The sequence below is a fragment of the Botryllus schlosseri genome, chromosome 4 (genome assembly GCF_051294905.1).
Source record: "Botryllus schlosseri isolate E-star chromosome 4, Bs_hap1, whole genome shotgun sequence".
NCBI classification, from domain to species: domain Eukaryota; kingdom Metazoa; phylum Chordata; class Ascidiacea; order Stolidobranchia; family Styelidae; genus Botryllus; species Botryllus schlosseri.
This window is the reverse complement of record NC_137239.1, coordinates 7495076-7504803: the sequence shown is the minus strand read 5'-3', so window position 1 is coordinate 7504803 and position 9728 is coordinate 7495076. Positions and strand designations below refer to the sequence as shown.

Below are 9728 nucleotides of genomic sequence, written 5' to 3'. Positions count from 1 at the left end.
TTGTTCCTACTTATCTAATTGGAGCGACGACACTATAGGATGTGTTCAGATTCTGTTGTTACATATAGCCTTGGGCAGGGGTGTCAAACATACGGCCCGCGAGCCATATCCGGCCCGCCAGACGATTTCATCCGGCCTGCGAAGCAAAATTTAGTAGATTTGAAAAGTGATTGTAATATTCTGCATATTTCAAACAAATATTTCGATTTTTAGGAGGAAATGTTTTCAATGAATATTCCCTCAAGACAACAAATGTCATGCTGTCCATGTTCATATTCATATACCGCATTATAACCAATTCATAGCGGATCTATGGTTTCACTGTTGTCGCTATTGGGAACCAAGTCGCTGACATTGACGCCCAATTCGAGGAAGGCGAAAAGTGCACACTGAGTTCAGAGGTTTATGAAAAATGAGAAACCGTTATACGCGGGTTACATTTCCATTCCACATTTCTCAATTATTGTTGGAAAAGCCGCGTTAGCATACCGGTTACCATACGATCTCTTTTAAGAGGATTTGTCGTCTTTTTTGAATTTATTGAAAGTGTCCTCGGAGGACGTCCAAGTGTTCTCTTTTTTGAGATTTTGTCCTCTTTTATGAGAATTTTGGTTAGAAATAGGGCCAAATTCGACCGATACACAAGTCAGCACCGTAGTAACGCTCCGGCGGCTATTTCGGGAGATGGGCCGAAAATTGACCTCCACCTGATGACGTGAAAGATAAAACTGTATTTTCGGGACTTCAGCCAGAAAGTCAACCGACCACGAAGTAGGAAAAATTTACCATTTGTCATGATTTTCCTCCGAGTTTGCAAGTTTGAAAATTTTGAAAAAGTCTCCTCTTTTCAGATTTCGAAAATATGGCAACCCTGGTGTTAGAGAAACGAATATGCGCTGGAAAGAATTAGATTCGCAGGCATACAAAAACACACTGTTCAATTTCGCGTTCCGATTAGAAGACTATCAATAAACTAGCTCAAGAATTCTGTTGAACACACTTATGGGCGCAAATACAATTTCATTAAGACGAGTGGTTCTTAACCTTGCCTCCAGCGCACCCAAGGGGCGCTGGCGATTTTGAAGGGGGCGGAAACACTCAGGGAGCTCTAGGCTCAGGGGGGCGCTTAAGAAAAATGACTTCGCAGTAGATGATGTAGTAGTAGGACATATCCTTAATGAGTATTCAGAGCAAATTAACATTCCACAAAACATGTCAAATCTCGAAATTTTTGGTCGCGCTCCGCGATGATGTTGCTACATATGTTTTCATAAATATATTGGGTTAATATAATTCATGTAAAATGAATATTTCGAAGTAGGTATCATATCCTGCAGCGCAGAGCGTGTGGAAATCGAAGAAAAAGGCACTGTTCCTTCGAGAGTGAGAGCCGCTTGTACATAAAATATGCTTTGAAGCTTTGTGCATAACTAAATATACTGGTGTTGGACAGCTACAAAATTAAATCGTCAGAATAGTTCTTCATCGTATCCTAGTGTTGTGGTCCACAACCTCTTATGAATGTTATATACAGGGTTGCCATCGACACGGACCCAAAAATAATGACAGTCGAAAAAATTTGATCTACCAGAAAAGAGCGTTTTTGTACGTACTTCGCATTTATACGAGCCATGTGGCTTATCACATTCCATACTTTTCGTCAGAAACAATCTCCTCCAGCAATTACTTGTTATTAGAGAGTGCTTAATGGATCTCAGCACGACAGCTCAGGTCGGGGTTTACCTTTACCTAGGGCCCAAACTGCGCATTGTAACCCCCCCCCCCAAAAAAAAGAAGTCGTTCTTGGACCCCCATAGGGTGATAAACCAAACTTCTTCACCTCGTTCTGACTATTGGCGTAAACCAAGATGGAAAAGGACGTAAACCAAGTTTAGACAAAATGACTTTTTTAGCGTTTGCAGCAAGAACTACGGTAACAATATATGTAGTCTTGGTCCTGGCCGAAGAAACCTCATTTACGATGTTGGAATTGGGGAATATTGCTTTGAACAATTGGCGAGGAATGATTGCTTGTGTTTGACAGTATGGAATGTCAAGGTACCCTCTGCAGCAGCTGCCTTGTAGTCTGTGGTCGTTGGTGCCGATCGGCTTGTGGAAAAAATATTCATCTACTGGCATTATCACCATTATGACACACTTCTCGTGTTTTGGGGTGCCAATGTGAGTTGAAATAGCGTTTTTTGCTATGGCGTCTAGGTTAATGTCACAATTGCCGATATTGCAATGTGCGAAACACTCGCCCTTAAAGCTTCGTTAGATACCTTTGAATTCTCTCTATAATCGTCACGAAAAACGTTTTTACGCCTACTGATTTTAACTAATCAGATTTAGCCTTATTATTGGCTAAAACTATATGCGCAAGTGCAATATAATTTAAATAAATTTATCAATGATTCATAGCTTTACTACTGTTTACCAATGTATCGACTGCACTGCGCCTTTTTTCACTACGCAATAAATGCTGCCTTTTCCACAGCTTGAGCTTATTCTGCTGTAGACCAAACAGCAGGAACCTGGTACCACTGCTGTTTACTGCTAAAATGACGTCCGCTGCAGTCATAGCTTGGTACAGACGAAACTGCTATACCACCACTCACTGCCCTAGCTATCTCACCACTTGGAAGTCAAATCATGTCGTTTTCTTTCGTTTATGATGTCATAAAATATTGACGCAAAAGCATAATTTTAGAATAATATGCAACACAGATACCAGAGGAAAACGATCGAAGTTCTGTAGGGGTTGAAAATAAGACAAAATAAGGACGCTAATCGAAAATAAGGACATTTCTTAGAAATAAGGACAGTTGAGTTTTCCAAGACGTGACCGGGGCCTACGATATTTACGGCCTTATCTGGTACAGTACACTTGCAAGAGCTAACAGGCCGATGCTCACAAACAGAAATTCGCTATTACTCTTGACGTAATAATGGGCGAAAGTTTTGATAGGACGATTACTTACTCTCAACGTGACAATCGGCGATTGTCTCGATTTCGCTTCTCATACCGGACTCTTCGCATTTTGAAGCGAGTTTTCGAGTTGAAGGTTGACAGCTATGTTTTAAGCTGCCGTTTTTACCGTCTTATACTATTAGGCAGGCTACAGTAATGCGATTGAAATACTCTGTAGCAGACCCCTCTAGTTTGAGTTGAAGTTTTTGAGCTCGTCGCCGCGTTTGAAATGTTACAGGATGATGCCGTGATTAGCTATATGCTCCAGGGACGATATTCCGTATATAGTGTAGTGGAAAACGTTTAGCTGTCGTTTTGACCGGATTACAGCGTGACTTAGGATACCGCTATGCAGTGGTTTAATAATTATTTATGGTGCGTATTATGTATGTGGTGAAGAATTGGTGGCGAGCTTGATGTGGCGTTTTTTCCAGTTAATTTTGACTGATTGTATATACTTGGTGACTCAGGTTCAGCTTAAGGTAAAATAATTGATAACGGTCAATAAATGCTGTGCTTATGGTTGTCTGGCTGGATATTTGACAACTAAACAAAAAGTTTCAATTTCCATTTGAGGATTTGGAGTTACAAAAAATGGATTGACGAATCTCACGGTATTGGCAAATGTGTGTGGGGGGGGGGGGGCGAGGTTTCTGGTATGTGTGGGGGGGTGGAGGTTTCTGGTTGGTTCAACAGAAGTTACCAATTCTGAAAAGATAATACTGCTCTGCTCCATCCTAAAAATTGACATCAAGCTCAAGTCATTTTTACCATTTCAAAAAAGTCATTGAAGAAGTGGCTATTGAAATTACCGAATCATTTCTATCTCCTTACAGTGAGACGGTGTCGTGCGTAGTTGCTGGGTAAATTGTAAAGCAAGTTCACGCTATTCCGACTTACTCGATCGTGGGGGCCTGCTTACTCCCTCAGAACCACTTGCCGAGTTTGTTTCATCCAGTTTTTTAATCCTACATTGTTCTGACAAAATCATCTGTCCTCACCCTAAGTCGCAGTGAATAAGTTTTGCATCGTTTTTTATTTGGGGGGGGGGGGGGCTTTGCATGTTATGATCATTGAGATCAAGCTTTGAAATTGGCGTCAAAATCATTGTGAATATATATTACAATAACAAGCAGAAGCTAGTTAATACCTCTGTGAGAAAAATGCTTTAAAAACGGACTTTAAAACAACGACAGTTGAGCAAGACGTAGCTTGCATTCTTCGGTGATGCATTTCATTCTCATTACCGGTACTTATGGTCGTAGCTTGTATGCTGCAAGTTTGTTTTTGATACAAGTTGGTTATTGCAAGTAGTTTCTAATATGACATGTGTACCAATTCTTCTTCACGTGCTTTAATTGATTTTACCATGCAATAAAATGGTTTACATGAGCATGTCGGTGTTTTCTCACTACTTAGCCTACTTCTGCAATCGGTGGATAACTGCATATACGAGGCTGTCTCTTGTCACTTTCTGACGGTAAGGTACTGATTTAACCTGTTGTACGAATACATACAGCTGATCTGAGGCGATGCGTCTGGTAGCGAGAAGCGAAATCGCGCGTAATCGCGAATTTCTGTTTTGTGAGCATCGGCCTGTTAGCTCTTGCAAGCATAATGTACCAGATAAGGCCGTGAATATCGTAGGCCCCGACGTGACCCTTCAAAATAAGGACAAATCTTAGAAATAAGGACGGTATGGCAACCCTGGTGGTATAATATGAGTTGCTTCGTTTGGAATACACTAATGTTAAAATTAATAACTGGGTACAGTACTAAATTCAATGTGAGCAGATATATGCATCCCATTCTCAGATGACTTACTTAGTCACACAAAGCACTAAAACAAAATCCACTACCATTAATTTCCCCGTATTGCCAATCGCAGATGTGATTTAGGAATGCGTACATCTGGTTCGAACCACAGGGTATGAGCCCGTACGCGATAGTTGTTATAAACAACTTTGATTTGATCCTGAACATACCACATACAATTATTATATCGTTTATTATAGTCGATTTGTCCTCGGGCGCGATTAAAGCGCGAAATATTTCTACTACTATAAAGTCCCGAAAAGACCAACCGGACTTTGACCTCTTACCAGGACCGAAACTGCTGCAACCCTAATCGGTGAAAGGGGCGGCAAACTCGAAGGGTGCCTTCAATTATTTCGGTGAATGAACATAAATTACAGATCATGTTTTGACGACTTCCTCACGAAAAAATACGCATAATTAAAGAACATACACTGTAAAAAATATGGTAGATTTACTGGGAAATCTCTGTAAATTTTACCACAAATTACCGGTCGCAGCCAATTACTGTGCGTAGCTTGTCATTTTACATTTTGATATGTAATATTACCTTAATATAGCTGTAAAGTAAGTTACCAGAATTTCTTCGCAAAATTACTGACAGTTACTCGTTACTGCAGTTTACCGGGCTATTGGCAAAATTGATTAGCTTCAAAATCGCTGCAGCCAATGTATACGTAGAACTGAATGTTACTGATATATCATTCTATAGAGGTGATTTGACCTGATTGAACCTCGTTTGCGAGACTGGGGTCTGTCATACCGAAATTGTTGGCCCTAGTATCAATTTAAGCTTAGTAGGGATACAAGAAATAACTGACGATCGTAGCTAATGTGGTACACCGTAGCCATATTATATTATAAGGCAATGGCTGTACGGCCAGTCTCGCTGGTTACATTCGTTGTCACGGATAAGGCTGATAAGTTAGAAAATTAGTTCAGGATGTATAATATTGCTCGGGGAAACTAGAAATATCAGCACCGCATGCTCAGCTAACCATTTGTTAATGGCGGACAAGGCGACCTGTAATAGGTTACATCAGGTGACTGCTTTTTCTGAGATTCGTAGTAAACAACCAACGCACAACTGTGACATCACAAGCAGCGTCTGGTTAGGTAAGTACAGTAAGTAGTGAACAACACATGGAATATACATCAGTTTATACGAAATTAGATGAAAAAAGGGACTATATGCAATGACAAATGTTTCTGTATGGAAAAAACGACCCAGATCAAACATTATAACGTGGCCAGTAAATCTTATTGGTGTTATGTGTCAGCGGATGAATACCATTTATTTCGAAATCGTTCGAGTGTCGTCTGGCCAGTGGCCATTAGTGAGATTTGAGCAAAGGGTGGAGCGAAGCTTGTGCTTGAAGAAAGTGAACACGATCGTTGAAGATTCCTAGGAATGCTGAATGGCATACGCATCTTAAAAGGTAATACAGTACTACATAGTATTTGTTACCGTGAATATCTGACTCTGCACACCAGCCCTCGATGACTTAGATTTCATGATTGATATATTTCATTCGCCGCATTCTCTGTTCTATTTTGGGATATTTGTCGACTTATATAGTGACCACATACTCCGCTGCGGAGGAGTTGAAACTGTTGGCTTGGTAATCTCATTTTCGGGCCATAGCATAGATATGTTTTCATCCACTGCTGGATTTGTTTGCCACACATGCCACCTTAAATTAGGAACCTTTTGCTTCAATACAGAGATAAAGTCATAAATCTCTGCTATGTCATGTAAAAGGCGGAGCCGTCATCACACAATGTGCCAGTACCGGTACTTCAAAACATGTTATATTTTTGTTAGCCTATTTGTCTTAGTCTTTATAATGTCATGTCCACTGTCCAGGTTAGGAACTTTGCTTTATATAGCTACTTACGCACGAATTCTTTTTAGTGGAACTGCAAGATACTACTTACACAGAAGGAATGAGAACGAGAAAAAGAAACAATTGAAAGTTTGGCCGGTGGTGGAATTAATTCACGTTTTCTTGAGACCACTCGTGTTACTGCATGTCTCCCAAAGAAGGATTAGACCTCCAGCAGCAATATTTTTCCATCGATAACCACTTCATCGTGATATCATGAATGAATATACAGTTTATTCCAATGTCGTTTTGTGGATGTGAAGAAAATGTTGCGATATTTTTGCATCGGGTTGCTTTGCGATAGGTATGGATGTACGTGAATTTACAAGCTGGTATGTAATCCTGATTTACAGGAACAGCATATAGGTAGGTAGGCGGTAAAATGACCGTCTCGATCGCAAATGTACAGGAGAACATGTAGATTAGATATACCGGAGGTGACTGTAACATAACAGTCTGGCGTGTAAAGTGAGATTACCGGACGAGTGTAAGTTAAATTTACATTGACTAACGGTAATGTTAGATTACCACGAAATGTCTGGCTACCGTGCTTCCAAACATTTCGCGGTAAATCGAGGTTTTTATTTTTTACAGTGTAGATACAGGCATTTCGGTGTCGGCCATTGCCACGCCACGATGCGCGAAGACATATGAAGTTTCGGCCAATATGGGACTCCGAAAAGTTTGCCAAAGAATCGTCAGCGAGAAAACCTTATCCGAAGAGGATTGCCCTTATGTTGACTGTAAACTTCGATGTAGGCTGTATAAGCCTAATTGTTCATGGGTGCTTAAATCGCTCGTGCCAAATTATCATATCGTCGCAATCTGAACCCCACAGGACGAATAAGATCCATCAGAGAAAAATTATTCGCCAGTGATGAAATACCAATTTTGAATTGTGTGCTTCCTTTAGTTATATGCGTTTATGCCTTTCAATATCTTTTGACTATATAGCGGACAAGAGGTAACATGATAACAACATGTAACGTATTAATTGTACCAACGGGCAACCCCGAGTATGTTTAATTATAAATTACGTGTAGTATTATCACCGAGCTTCTAGCTGTAAGACTGACTACTTAGACAGCTACATTTACAGGCCGAACTCGAAGTGTATTTTTTCTCAGCAGACCACATGCATGTCTGTCATGGGCTCAATCAAGCATATGATGACACCACATTACGTACCCTACATTTTCTAAGACAACAGCTCACTCAGCGCTACTGGTAAATCAGATTACGGGGGCTGAGAGGATAAAAAATTCTGGCGACATTATATGCAGTTACCACCTATTCATTCATGCATATTATAGAACTTTACTGACCATTGAAATCACGCGACGGGGTTCTTGGGAGCGAAGCCACCAGAAGTTTGATTTATCACGCTATGGATGCCCAAGTCCATCGTTTTTAGGGGGGGGGGGGGGTCTGACGAAGTGCTGTTACGGTTCTCCCTCTTACAATTTGTTTTCATTACAGTTCATACAATATGGGGGGCGCTAGGGCACGATAAATTTTGAAAGGTGGCGCTGGAGGTAAAAAGGTTAAGAACCACTGCTTTAGACATAAGTCCATATTTCATCCGCATGTTTCGCAGATTACATGAAATGCCCAGTTTTTATCATTGTTCCCAATCTTCATGCCAAAGTAAAGTTAATAAGCAAATAGCCTTACTTCTATCTATATTTTATGCCTAACTTGTTTCAAACTGATATACAGACCACAGATATATCAAAATCGGCCAGCAGGCAGATTACATTTGTGATGTTGACATGAATGATGAGATTATACTCACTAGATCCACAATCAGAACAAAACGAAAAGGAATTTGAGCTTGCTTGCTGTAGCCAATACTGACTAACTGAGACTGAGAAGATGATTGTTGCTAACAACCAACTATTATGAATTGAATGATGGATCGATCTGACGTCACAGTTATTAGGAATTTCAATGAAGGAACTTGTAAAACATGGTGTGGGCAGCTTAAAAAGATTAAAATGACATTTTTAAACGACACTCGAGGCTAATAGATGCCAGAAACATGTTATACTAAAGAATATGGTAGAGGAAATATCAAATTTTTTGTTACATGGAGTTATTAGTAGGGCCATTTTTATATGACCTTAAAAAATCAATTATATGACTTTATTTTATGGAAAATATAACTTTATATGACTTTATGTGAAAATAGTGTATTTTTACATGTAACCAACGTCACTCATGGAACTGACGAGTAAAACATACACAACATAACAGTAATACGCATCCATTTTTATTTTAAACCACTGTTATAGTACAGTGTCATGTAGTGTGGAATGTTGGAGTCTTTAAAGTGACAATTTTTACGTAGAAAAGACTTGAGTAAGGAAAATGAGCACTCCACAGACGCTGATGTGGTTTGACGTTTGACACTTCTGCAGTTTTGCATACAGCGCTGGTGAAATGTATAGCTCCATAATTTGTTTCACATCGTTTTTGTCCAATCGCTTCTTAATGTAATTTTTGAGCTCAAGCGGATCTTTTCTGAAATCAGGGGGCATTTAGATCAGCATTAGCCTCTCAGATGGTGTACGTACAACTTTCCATTTTCAGTATCAAGTTTGAACTATTGTTATAGTGGAGGCATATTTCGGTGACTAATTCTTCAATTATTTATTATAGTGGTGCCCACCATAAATACTATTTTATTCAAATCCAAATGTATTTGTATATAAGTAGACCAAGATAGAGCTTTTCAGCCTGCCTACCCACTGACTGAACTTCAAATGACGTCCTACTTCAGTGCACACAAGTAAAGCAGATTGTGTAGCAACACAATGCAAGACCTCATAATGCAATGTGTGACCTAGGGTTGTTCAGAATTGACCGACTTTCAAAAAGTCCAGGTTTTCAGTCCGATTCCCATGCCTTATACCTTAAAAACATATTCTGGCTACTTTTTTTTGTAACTCGTCCCCTGCATCCGTGTGCACATTGAGCTGGAAGAATAGCAGCTGAAAATAGGCGATTCCCCTAAAATCTGAGTGTCACGAATTTACCTAGCCTAGTTAAAGTGA

The 9728-nt window shown here is 39.9% G+C and overlaps 1 protein-coding gene and 1 long non-coding RNA gene across 2 annotated transcripts in view; both read left to right on the top strand.

The window, feature by feature from the left end:
• LOC145438096 (uncharacterized) overlaps positions 1-9728 on the top strand; it is a 367020-nt gene that overhangs the window by 64854 nt on the left and 292438 nt on the right. The window lies entirely within an intron of this gene.
• On the top strand, positions 5217-6949 carry LOC145436965 (uncharacterized). Its single transcript, XR_013914510.1, has 2 exons — positions 5217-6225; positions 6702-6949. It is a non-coding gene; the product is annotated as an uncharacterized LOC145436965 (long non-coding RNA).